The sequence below is a fragment of the Macaca mulatta genome, chromosome 14, assembly GCF_049350105.2.
Source record: "Macaca mulatta isolate MMU2019108-1 chromosome 14, T2T-MMU8v2.0, whole genome shotgun sequence".
Classification (NCBI taxonomy): domain Eukaryota; kingdom Metazoa; phylum Chordata; class Mammalia; order Primates; family Cercopithecidae; genus Macaca; species Macaca mulatta.
Window position 1 is genome coordinate 45,595,506 of NC_133419.1, and position 12,681 is coordinate 45,608,186.

Genomic DNA, 12,681 nt, shown 5'->3' on the forward strand with positions numbered 1-12,681 from the left:
GAGGCTCAAAGAGGTAAAGTGACTTTCCCAATGTTACGTGACAAGTACTCAGGGTTTGAAAGCAATAACTGGCTCCTAATGATGCTACACTGTTACTGAGGGGCCCACACAGAAACCACTAGCCACAGAAGGTCAAGTGCTACAGCAGTGTGGAAAAAGCAGAGAGAGGGAAAGGCATATTGCATAATAACCATCACAGTGTTCCCCCTGTCCCTGGGAACAGGGCTGGCCACTTGTCACTCAGGGCTAACAGACCCAAGAGGGGAGCTGACACTTTCCCATGTCACCAAAGCACAAAGCAAACATAGTTTCACAACAATCTCACTGTAGCAAAAACAAAAATGCCAATATAACAGGAGTTAGCATTGCAGGACTATATCCAAGTAGGGAAACACTCAGGGGCAAAGTTCCCCAGTTCTTCCAGTCTGTGGTGTGCAAGGCTGGTCTGGGACCCCATGCAGCAGCAGACACTGGGTCATGCCTGGGAATGGCACCACAGCCACACAATGGTGGCATTGTCTGTTGGGAACATGAACAAGCCACAGGTGGGTGTGCACAGTACATCCAGAGGTTTTGAAACTATGCCTTAAAAGAAAAAATAAACCAGGCTGGTGAACGTGCTGGGAGGAACAGGTGATATTTTAAGGAAGAGGGTATAGGTGCCTGCTTCATCCACACCTCAGGATAACCCACACTCAGTACCTATAGTCTTCCTTTCTTGAACTGTTTCCTGGACAGGCAATGCCCCGTACCACATTTCACATGATAGAAAGTACTTTCCTATTCATTTCCTCATTTGATCACTACCCTCTATGTACTATGAAGTCTGTACTTCTCTGTCTACTGCGTGCCAGGTGTTTTGTACCTGTAATCTCATCTACGTTCTCTCACTCACTGGAGTAACAGCTCCAATAGGCCAGGACGAAACATTCAGAGCAGTCCTTGTCACATAGTAGGTGTTCACTAAACAGCTGTTGAATGGATGATCAGCCCCATTTTACATACTGGAAAACAGGCTCTAGGAGGTTAAGGTGCACGGGATCACACAGCTAATAAAAGGTGAAGCTCCATCTGACTCAAGCTGACCAGCCTCACAGCTACCACCTCTCACCATGGCAAAATATGTCTCCAGGTCTCCCTAGAAACTCCCTGGAAAATCAAATAAGTCCAAATGAGGCTGAAAACTGGAATTCTTACTGGTCACTTCAGAACAAAATTGAGTCCCTTTCTACAGCACTTCCTCCCACCCTCTCCAACCTTAGAACCTAGATCTGAACAACTTTTAACCACAATGTCTACTAGCTGCCAGAAAGCCAAATGTCAGAGCCCCACTAGGAATTTTTCAAGTGTTTTTTTTTTTCGTTCATTAGTTACTGACTAATTAGATGCATTCTCCTTCCAAGTGCTTCCTCTGGTATGATGGGAATCAGGCCCTTGCAGAAAGGCTTGGGAGCAGCTACAAGCACACTTATTGATAGCAGACATCAATCAGTGCCACTGCCTGGCAGGGCAGACACACCTAAGGGGGTAGAGAGAACCCGGGCAACTGTAAAACCTCTCTCTGGTCACAAACTGATCTTTTAAGTCATAGCCTCCATCTAGTTGTTCAAACCTCCACAGCTCCCCTCACCTGCGGACTGTAGATAAAGGAACTGTCCGCTGCCCTCATCCAGCCAAACACCTCAGCTCCACCTTCTAGGCACAGGCTCCCTAGGACTTCCGGCCTTACCATGCCCAGCCAAGACCTTGGAGTCCTGGGTGACGTCCGACAGGTTGCTTAACGTCTCAGGATTGTTGAGATAGAATGAGAGCTTAGATCTGCAGAACTCTGCACATGTTTGGACACAGATTACGCCGAGGCTTTGTGGCTTTGGGCAATCTACCACTCTCTGAGCCTCAGTTTTCACATATGTAAAATGGGATAATACTCTATTGTAAAGACGGCTGTGTCTATTGTGAGGACTCAAGGTTTGTAAAGTGCTTAGCACATAGATGGTGCCTTTACTGTTAGTTTCCTTCTGTTATTTCCATCATCTCCATGTCCCTAAAAAATGCCTTCAAGTGCATCAGCTGGTGGCATCCCTCACATGACAGTTCCATGCTACTCTAATCCTCAGCCCCTGTGGGCAGGTTCTCAGGTCCCATGTGCCTCCCTTGTCCCCTCCACTTAGCAGAACGCCCCCTTCTCCTAGAAGCCAATCCTGCCTGCCAGGCTTCTGTGTGAACTGGGAGTTCAGAGAAGGCAATTAAAACAACCCTGTGGGACCGGCTCCCTGGCCTCTGTGCCTTTTCACATGCTGCCCTCTCTGCCTAGGGTGCCCTTCCCCCACCACCTAGGAAATGCCCACTTGAAACCTGAAAAGCAAAGTAAATGTCAGTCCCCGTAAAGCCATTCCCAACCTCCTTTCCTACTCCTAACAGAATTACTCATTTCTTCTTCTCACCTCCGAAAGCAGTTTGCATCAGCCTTTATCCTGGCTGTTTTAACTACTCACATCTCTCTCAATCAGGAGCTCCTATAGCGTAGAGAACAAGTTATATATATATATATATTTAAAACACGAGCACAACACCTGACTCACTACAGGAGCATGATAAACAAGCACTCATTGATTTACTGGTGGGTTGGTAGATGGATGAATGGAAGAAAGGCAAAATGGATGGAGGAAGGGAGGGAGGAAGATCTGTGAATGTTCAGATGGATGGAAGTGTGGACGAGTGGGTGGAAAAAAAGAGATGAATGATTAAATGGTGGGGGATGCCTGAATAGACAAATGGACGAATGGGTGGGACAGATGAATGAGTATGTTCCCCTTCACTGCCTAGATTATAAAGTCCATGAAACCAACATATTTCATGTTGCTTTTAGGCCAGTCATAGCAAAAGGCCCACAGCAGGTGCTGGTAAGTAACACTGCCATGAGACAATTTCAGTAGCTTGGTAGTAGGACCCACCCGACTGTGGATACTAAAGTGCTATTTTCAAAGGTATAAACACATATACAGTGGTATGCCAGGGCAGGCATGGACTGGTTCAAGAGAGTTGGTTGTAACATCTCCAGTAAATTTTGGAGCTGATTGTTAACTACAGCCATTATTTTAATAATTAAATTATATAAACTTAAAATTATATTTTTAAGGTGATAGTAAATATTTAAAACATATCACTTTCTAATTATTTTACTGTGTTGTACTATTGTTTATGGTCATGAGATTATTTACACCTATTATATCTGTATGAGGGAAATACTATATAATAATGCACTACTGTACATCTCTTCCCAGCTCAGAGTTGGTAAATCAAAATCAGTCTTGGTAGAAGGATTTACACCATGGTAATTGGCAAGTACTACCTATCAGGCTTTTTTCCTTGGAGGGCCAACTGTTAAACATCACTGAGTATACACAGATGAGATGGAGAAAAAAACATCACTAGATACACACAGGCAGGACAGGAAAAAAAACATATGAGTTATTATTTTCCCTCCTTACCCATCACCCTCCCCCAAACTGGAAATCTCTTTGTTTTGTAGAATGACGGGTACGAGTATGCAAATTTAGGGGACAGTAGACTGTGCTAAAATGCTTTGCATGAAAAAAAGGGAATTTAAGGAGAGAGGTAAGATCTGGAGCTGGGAAGCCTGTGGGGCACAGAGAGGCTATCTAGGTGGGCGAGAAGGCTTGGAGATGAGATCGATAGGCCTTTAGTGAGACTGAATACGATCTGAACTCTCCCCTTGGAGATCTCCAATGCGATCTGTGTTGTTACTGGTGCTTTCTAGGGCAAGTGGAATCCTTCTCAGAAAGGACAAGAGGTGCCAAGTTCTGCTTCCTAGTAGGTGAAGGGACAGCAGCAAGTGAGGTGGAGCCCAGATTCAGTTACTCCCCATTAAGAGAGTGACCCGGGTTTATTTACAGGGCCAAGTGGGTAGAGCGTGAGCTCAAGGTTTCCCTTTGCAGCACCTCTCAGTGTGCTTGTTACAGAGCACCTGTTCAAGGACTGCTGACTCAAAGGCCCTCTTGGCCACCCCATCCCTCCTTTCACATGAGTGTCTTTGGTTTTGGCACTGGCCCCATCCTCAATTTGCCCAGTCCTTCCCTCCCCCAACTCGGACCTCTTCACCCACTGAGGTGTCCCAAAAGCCCCGCTCCAGGTGTTCCCCCATTTCCAGACACTGGACCTAACTAATTATCTCTGCTCAAAACTCACCTGACCCATATTCCATTCCATCAGGGCTTCCTAGGTCCCAGGCACGCAGCTCTGGCAGAGAAAGGTGAGTCACGGTTCCCAAAAAGCATTTACATTTCCAATGGGATCCTCAATGCTTTAACCCCAGGAGACTGATGTGAGTCTATGTAATCACTCTGGAAAGCCCGGGAGAGATTTTTTTTTTTTTTTTTAATGGTAAAGGATTTTTCTTTGGTTGTTTTGTTTTTGTTTTCTTAGGGCCATTCAGACCACTGCAGGTGAGTGGCTATATAAGGGGTACATTGCTTATTAAAATTCCTAACACCCAAGGCAAACCGTGTGCACTCATGGTGATTATTTGAGAATGTTTCTTACCCAAGAAACCTGAGCAGTGGGGTGGTAGGTAGTTTAAGGATTTCCCCTAGGAGAAGAGGGGTCAGGTTTCCTGAAAGATTACACAGCAGACTGATTTATCTGGGAGAAGTAGATCCAGAGAGGTCCCCAGGTGGAGTCCCTTTTTCTGCATAAGGGGCTGTGACCGAAGGCACAGAGGGGAAAAAAAAAAAAAAGGTGATGGGAGCCTCCTCTGGCTTCACCTGGAGAAAGAGGGAGGTGGAAGGGCCTGAAAATTATATTTTGTGTATAAATATTATATGTATATTTACATATTTTTACATAATGATGCCAACCATAAACAATGGACCATAAAGCACTGACCTTGGAATGATCAATTGTAAAATGTTTAAACCCTGGAAGCATTTGCTTAGGAGAGCAGATATTCTGTGCTGATGTTACTCTATGAACCATAAACTTCCCTGAATTTTCTACTAATGTATCCAAGTCCAGGCAAGTCCCTTAAACTCTTCAAACTCAGTTTCTTCATCTGTGAAGTGGAGATTGTAATCGCATCTACTGCACCAAATTAGATGAAGAATTGAATGAGGAAAAAAATGTGAAGCACCTATGAGCACACTTGCAGAAGTACTCAGGGAGGGGTAAGGGGCAGAGGGATGAAGGGGTGAAGGAAAGTACAGAGGGACTAGAGAAGATCTGACATTCTCATAAATGGCCACGGCCCTCCAGCCCTTTGGGCAGAGAGGCACAGAACCTGGCAAAGACTGTTGTGTCATTTGTGGGAAAGTTGTGTAGCAAAGGCTTTAAAAAACTCTGGAAGGCAGGCAATTCCCAGCAGTGGCTGGTGCTGCCCGGCCTCAGGAACGTGCTCGCCTGCTCATTCCCCATTTAGGAGCCTCATTCCTTTCTCAGCAACTCCATGGCCAAGGGACTTGGCCACGGTGGAAATGACCGTTGTGCCCCGGGGCCCTTCTCCAGCCCAGATGTCAGAGCTCTCAGGCCTGGAGGCATCTCGGATTTTTTGTGTTTATTATTTTTATTATACTAGGTGTTTACTAGGAAGACTACCAAACACCAAGCTGGCACCTAGGAAAGAAGGGGTGTCTCCCCTGCCCAGGGGAAAACCTGGCCCAGAGCACAAAAGAACAATTTGCACAAAGATATTATTTATTCTCCAAAGTCCTGGAAGAAGGCCCTGATTGATTCATCTCAAGAAGAATAATAAAGTCCTAACAACAGTGCTGTCTCTGCCTCCCATCTGCAGTGCTTACAGTTTATAAAGCTCTTTCATAAACACAATCCAATCTGAGCCTCACCACAATCCTGGGAAACATGGGCGGCGGCAGCTTGCATTCTCCCCATAGAATGGATGAAGCCAGTGAGATACCAGCAGGACAAGGTTAGCATCTGTATGACAGACCAGGTATTCCAACTCAGTCCAGTCATCTTTATGCCACAAGGCAGTTACAAAAATCAGACCAGGTCATTCAGATGACCACGATGAAGAGGAAGTTCTAGGATGGAACTGGAAGGAGCCTTGCGTTCCTATGAAGATGGGAATTTGAATTCTGTGTCTATCCAGCCAGGTCCAGCAGGGGATGGAAATTCCCATGCAGGCATATAAGATGTGTTCATCCCACTTCAGAACCACATCCCATAGCTGCCTCCTATTGAAATGTCTATTTTTAACATTCTACCTCAAAAGAAATCTCTTCCACAGGGCAGTGAGCCTGGACCCCAGGAGTTAAAAATAATAATGATGACCCAGGGACATCCCCATTAATTGTGCTTCGCCTGGGTAGTGTTAGACATCTAGGGCAAACGACACACATGTCCAATATCCCAGCAGCCTTCCACCTTTAATGAGCCACACACCCAGAGGATGAAGGAACAAGAGGATATCAAATAGAGGACTCAGTAAAGTGGCTCACATTGAAAATGACCTCAAAACTGTGTGAAAACATATCTTCATGCAGGGATTTTTTCCCTACACCTTTCACACCCACATCATTCATATCTTTGTACATAAAGGGCCACACAGAATATCTGCTCACCAAAGCAAATGCTTTGGGGGTTTAAACGTTTTTATAACAGATCACTCCAGGGTCAGCTGTATACAGTAATCATTAAGCAGATGAGAGAAGCACACTCTTTCCTAGAAAATAAGCCCCTGCCAAACCACCTAATAATGCTAATGTTGCCTAGGAAGTTGGGTTAGATATGTGGGGGAGAAGGGTAAGTTTTAGGAGGGGAGGGTAAACTACAGCATTTTTGCAAGAAGAATAGGCTAAGAAGGTTCTCTCTCTGTCATAAAGCCATGGCCTCTGACCACATCAAAGTGACCATTCTGCCTGGGCATGGTGGCTCAAGTCTGGAGTCCCAGCTGCTCCAGAAGGCTGAGGCAGGAGGATTGCTTAAGCTCAGGAGTTCAAGACCAGCCTGGGCAACACAGTGAGATCTGCTCTCTAAAAACAAACAAAAAAGTGACCATTCTGATTGTAAAACCAGAGCGCCACATGGCTGCAGGCACCAGGGCTGCCATTAGCCCCTGAGTTACAGTAACTGTCTGAAGGTTAAGGAGGCATAAAGGAAGAAAAGTGCATCTTGCCTTTTTGCTCTGTGAATGCATGCTCCCAAATGGATTCTCGGCAGCAAGTAGAAAGCCATGGGTGCAGACGCCTTCCAGCTTGAAAGATCCCATTCAGGTCGCCCTGGCCAGGGGAGGGAGAGGGCAGTGGGCCCTTCCCAGGACATCCCTGGGTCTCACTGAACAGGAAATTGTTTCCAGTTTCCCCCAGGTAAATCCCTCCTTCAATGAAGCCCTCTGGAATACTCCCTGACCTCTCCTCCAACTCTTTTGCACCTGCTGAGGCCCACAATTAAGAAAACAACCGCAACCTGCCACACCTGTTGACATCCAGGACCTTCCCAATTTCAGCTTCCTCAGCTTGGCCTTTGGTTTATGCAGTTGTATTTTCTCAGGCCACCAACAATGTCCAGACAGATCTTTCTCTACCTGCTCTAAAAATACACCAACCAGCCCTCACCCTGGGCAGACGTATGAAACAAAAAAGCAGCAGAAAGGTGGCAGCTAGCTCTTCTAGCTTTCCACAGATGAAAGTCCTGCTTGGAGGGCTCGTGGTCTCTGCTCTGCATAGAAAATAAATTGAAACCATCTCTAAACACAAGCCCAATTCAAATAAACTTCATCGTCTCTCCCCAGAGACTCTGCCAACATCCCTGGAGGTTGCTTACCACTTTATAATGGTCACAGGAATCCCGACTTTGACCCCGAGTGGGAACCCATAAGTTGATGCTTATAGGCATGGCTCAACCCACAGCAGCAGCACGGTCCTCAGCAGTCAACGTCCCGTGCCCTCTCTGGGGGTGTCTAGTTCAAAGCACTGTGGAAGCGTGTGAAGCCTCCAAGGTTAATTTTAGCTGAAGTCACGCACCCGCTGTGGTCAGATTTTCTTACACAGGCCACCTCCTGAATAGCGGCAGCTTATGTTACCCCAACCCACTGGGCGGCCCTCTGGCCCCCAGCCCTGACTCCAGACTGCTGCAATTCTTCCATCTCCATCTCCCCCATCAAATTCTCACCCTCCAAAATAATCCAACTCTCGGTGCTTACATTTTCATGACACACTCAGGGGAAATAAATCACCACTTCTTTGGCTGCTCCAGGCAAACAAACCTGGGGAATCGTTCCCCCCCTCGGCCCATGCTTGGCAAAAGCTGGGCATGAAGCTCTAGGCCAAGGGACTGTGCAAACTTCACTTGAACCAGGCATTGGCTGCTGAGGCCACACAAGAGCAAAACCTTACATGCTTTCCAACTCCTCCAGTGGGGTTTTGACAATCATCCTCAGAGCTTTTAGTCGCATGGTGCCTCCACGTGCCTCATCTTTTGCTTGACTCTGTTGAAAAGAAAAAACAGTGCCTGCCCTTACATTTCTCTAAAAGGCCAGTGCAGAAGAGGAATCTGCATGTTTCACTGGAAGGTCTCACTCCTGCAAAGAAGAGTTTGAGCCTTCATTCAACTTCGTAGAGATTATGAAAAGGCTACTGAGACATTGGCATGGGTGCCGGATTCCAGATTCCAACAAGGGAATGAGTATAGGCTTCAGGAGGAAGGTTATTAGAAGAAGTACATTTCAGGCCTCGCCTCCTGCCAAGCTCAGAGATAGGGGCCTGTCAACTTCATGATGCAGTTTGTGCAAGAGTTGCTTGCTGGACTGAATTCTGATCTGCTCTTAAGATTGACTTTTTTCATTGTGGACAGGACCATGGAAAGGCGATGGAAAAACTAAACAAATCCAGAGTGGCCTGCTATGATCGCAAACAAACCCCACAGCCTGTAACCTTGAAGACAAAACTCTGGTATGCAGTGTTTAAATTAGGCTAGAAACTGCTCCAAGTAGGATGAAATGCAATGTCTTTGCTCCACCTTAGGTCTACCTGTTATACTGCCAAGGCATCCTAGGTCTTTCCTTCATGTGACTCATTACACTTGCAATTATTTCATTCATTCAGGTATTTATTGATCATATATTCTGGTACTCTGATAAACTCAGAGGATTCAACAGGGTCTAAGGAAGTGCTCTCATGAGGTTTTATTCTATTGAGGATGAGGGGTAGGAGAGACAAAATGGCAATAAAAAATAAGCAAACTAATATTAGAGAATAATAAGTGCTATGAAGACGCATTAGAGAGTGAATGAACAGGAGTAGAAGGATAGTGTGGTAGGGAAATCAAGAATGGCCCCTCTAAGGAGGTAATATTTGATTAGAGACCCAACTGATAAGAAGAGAACAACCCTGCAAAGGCTCAGGGAGTGGTTCTCCCAGACCAGCAGCATTAGCATGGCCTGGGAACTCATCAGAAAAGCAGATTATCAGGCCCACTCCAGGCCTACTGAATCAGAAATTGCGGGGGCGGCAGCTTAGCAGTGCAATTTGTGCAAGAGTTGCTTGCTGGACTGAATTCTGGTCTGCTCTTGAGATCGCCTTTTTTCAATGTGAACAGGACCATGGAAAGGTGATGGAAAAACTAATCAGCAGACTGGGTTTGAACAAGCATTCTGGTGGTCCTCATGCACACCACAGTCTGGGAACCACTAAGCCATAGGAAGACCATTCCAGGCAAAGGATTCTAAAGACAACGTGAATCTGTTTTGCTCACCACTGCAGTTCTCAGCCACTAGACCAGGGCATAGCGCATAGTAGGAATTCAATAAATGTTTTTTTGACTGCTCGCCAAGCTTAAGTCCCATTCCCCTAGAATCCAGATAAAAATCACAAAAAGATAAAAATCACAAAAGGCTATATGCATAAAACTTTAGCAAAAGCAGGCAAAAAGGAAGAGGAGGCAGTCATTTACAATTCCAGGTGGCCAGTGGAAAGCTTTCTGTCATGCCAGAAACTGCCAGCCGCTAAGAGCAACTCTTCCCAATCTAATAAACCTTGGCACCACAAGGTTGGCAATTAGATTTCCTGTAAAAGGCTAAATGTGGTAACCTTCTGCTTCCTGATTCTGAAACTCAGTAAGAAAGGCATTAGTGTGTGGCAGCTGGGATAATCATTTAATTGATCTTTTCCACCCATAGAAGCCTCCCTTCCCTGCTCCAACCAACTGACTTGTAAATCAATGTCACCTTCATTGTGAGCATGAAAAGGCAGGAAAAAACACCCCCCTTCCCAAACCAAATTGGAGTCAATTTCCTAATGGGGCCTGGGTGACACTCTAAATGGGTGCTGCCATTTCTCCCCCTCTGACCTCCTCCTGGGCCACCCACACAGCTCCATCCAGGCCAGTAGGAGAGCCCATGACATACAAAGCAGAAGACAAGAGGTTTCCTACCAGCAGGAACTCCACAACAGAAAGGGTGTGGATTCTGATGTCAGCCGGACCTGATTCAAGTCCCTGAACTGGACAATATTTAGAAAGCAACTAGACAGCCGTTTAGCATGTAGGAAGAGTTCGATAAATCATACACATTTTTCTCTTCCTCCTCAGTGTTGCTGTGTGTCATTCCACCCATTCATTCAACAAATATTTAATAAATACTTACAATGTACCCTTTCTGAGGACAGAATGATGAGCAAAACTGACACAGAGCTTATTGTCTTGAGGGAGTTGACAGATATTAATCAAATAAGGATGCCAAATAAAGATATTATAAAAAGACGCCAAAGGGCAACTGTGACAAATGGAACAGAGGAGAAATACATGGCATCATGAGAGCCTATATTGGGAGAGTTTGATCTGTGTAAAGCTTATTAAAATACAGATGCCAAAACCCCAGGTGGGCATCTACCTCAACCTCAGGCCATAAGGCCCAGGCCCAGGTGTGTTTATTAACAAGCTTCACAGGATGTTCTCACTGTTGGAGTGAAAGCTTACAGATGAACAAAGATGGAAGGCTAGGATGAGCCACGTGGTAATGGATTAGAGTTGAAGACTCTAGAGAAACTAAAAACCACTCTCAGTTTATAAACTAAACTATAGTATAGTTTATCAGTATAAATTACATACTGATCCATATAGTATGTCAGTGTAAAGGAATCTAGATAGGATATTTGTAAATATGTGTACATATCCTTGTTCTTTCAGCTAAAAAGTTCTAAAAATAACAACAGCCCAGTAGCAACAAGCAGATCTAGCCCCTGATCTTGGTTTCTAATAGCATTCTCCAATCAAAAGAACCAGGGATCCTTGGAGAAGTGATTCCTGGACTGGGGCAGGAAGTATTTAAAATAAGCCTGGAGCATAGTATAGTGCCAAAATGTAGGCATGTATCCCCACTCCAAAACACAATGATGGCGTATGTCAAAGTGACACAGGAACCAACTGAAAAAGCTCCCAATGAACGGCCAAAGCTGACCAAGCCCAAAATAATGTGAGCAACAAAATAAAGTAGTACTGGATTATAACTCAAAATGTGAAAGAAATACCCATGGGTTGATACTGCTATAAAGAAATGACTGACTAAATAAATAGAATAGAAAAATCTTCCATGTAAATAGAATTTCAAATAAAGTATGTAGATGTTCTGCTCTCAAGGTTAAGTGTGGGCTGCACAAAGAGTAAAACATGGAAAAGAGGGAAAGAGTAACTTTACAGTGAAGATACCAGACAAACACTATCTCAGCCAGGTGATCGAGGTTAACATAAACATTAGCAAGTCATGTTGATAGCATGACCCTGATAGGATGGGATGAAAAATGTCACTTTACCTCTGTGGTCTTCCTCTCCAAAACCTACAACTTCAGTCTAATTAGGGGAAATGCATCAGACAAACCCCAGTTTGGGGGCAATAGTGAGGAGGTCCATTCTACAAAAATACCTAACTATAACTTCTCAAAACCATTAGGAGCATCAAAAACAAGGCAAGTCTGAGAAGCTGTCAAGCCCAGAGAAGCCTAAGGACGCATGTCAGCTAAATCAAATGTAGTGTCCTCGATGGGATCCTGAAACAGATAAAGGTCATTAGGTAAAAACTAAGGAAATCAGAATAGAGTATGGACTTTAGTTGATAATATTTCAATGTGGGTTCATGGGTTCACTAACTGTGGCAAATATGCTATGTGAATATTAGTTATTAATAATGGGTGGGGTATATGGCAACTTTCTGTACTATCAACTTTTCTGTAAAATTAAATCTAGTCTTAAAGTTTATTTTTTAAAAAAGAACAATTACAAAACTCCATAGTTGACTACGGTGTGAAACCAGGTTTGAAAACCCAATGCTTAATCCTCCATGGATAACACGTGGATTTAGCCATTTCATGAGCAGAATGCTAGCCTGATGTTTGATTTGAGATCAGAAAATTTCAGAAACTCTCATGTGTGTGTAAACACACAAACAACATACAAGGGTATGTGAATATAAAGTTTATACCCTAGTTATTATGTACAAGAAATTCTTCCTGCATGCATGAATTTCCTAGAATACTCATTAGTAACTGTTCAGGATAAAAGGACTTAACAAAAAAGAAGCCATTCAAAACTCCAGGTTTTGCTTTGATCCATTCAAAAGGGCCATGAAAGAACTATTTGTGTCCAAACAATAAGTATTGGGAATCTCCAGTTAACAACGCTGAGCTCTAACTCAAAAGCTCCCATTTGTTCTTAGAT

General features: G+C 44.5%; 1 protein-coding gene across 7 annotated transcripts in view; it reads right to left on the reverse strand.

The window, feature by feature from the left end:
* Positions 1 to 12,681, reverse strand: part of NAV2 (neuron navigator 2) — a 409,147-nt gene that overhangs the window by 298,079 nt on the left and 98,387 nt on the right. Inside the window, exon 2 of one of the 7 annotated variants that reach the window (XM_077964836.1) lies at positions 8,370 to 8,461. The exons of the other annotated variants lie outside the window; for them this stretch is intronic. The gene's annotated coding sequence lies outside the window, so the exon portion shown is untranslated. The remainder of the gene's footprint in view (positions 1 to 8,369; positions 8,462 to 12,681) is intronic. 7 annotated transcript variants of the gene reach the window in all.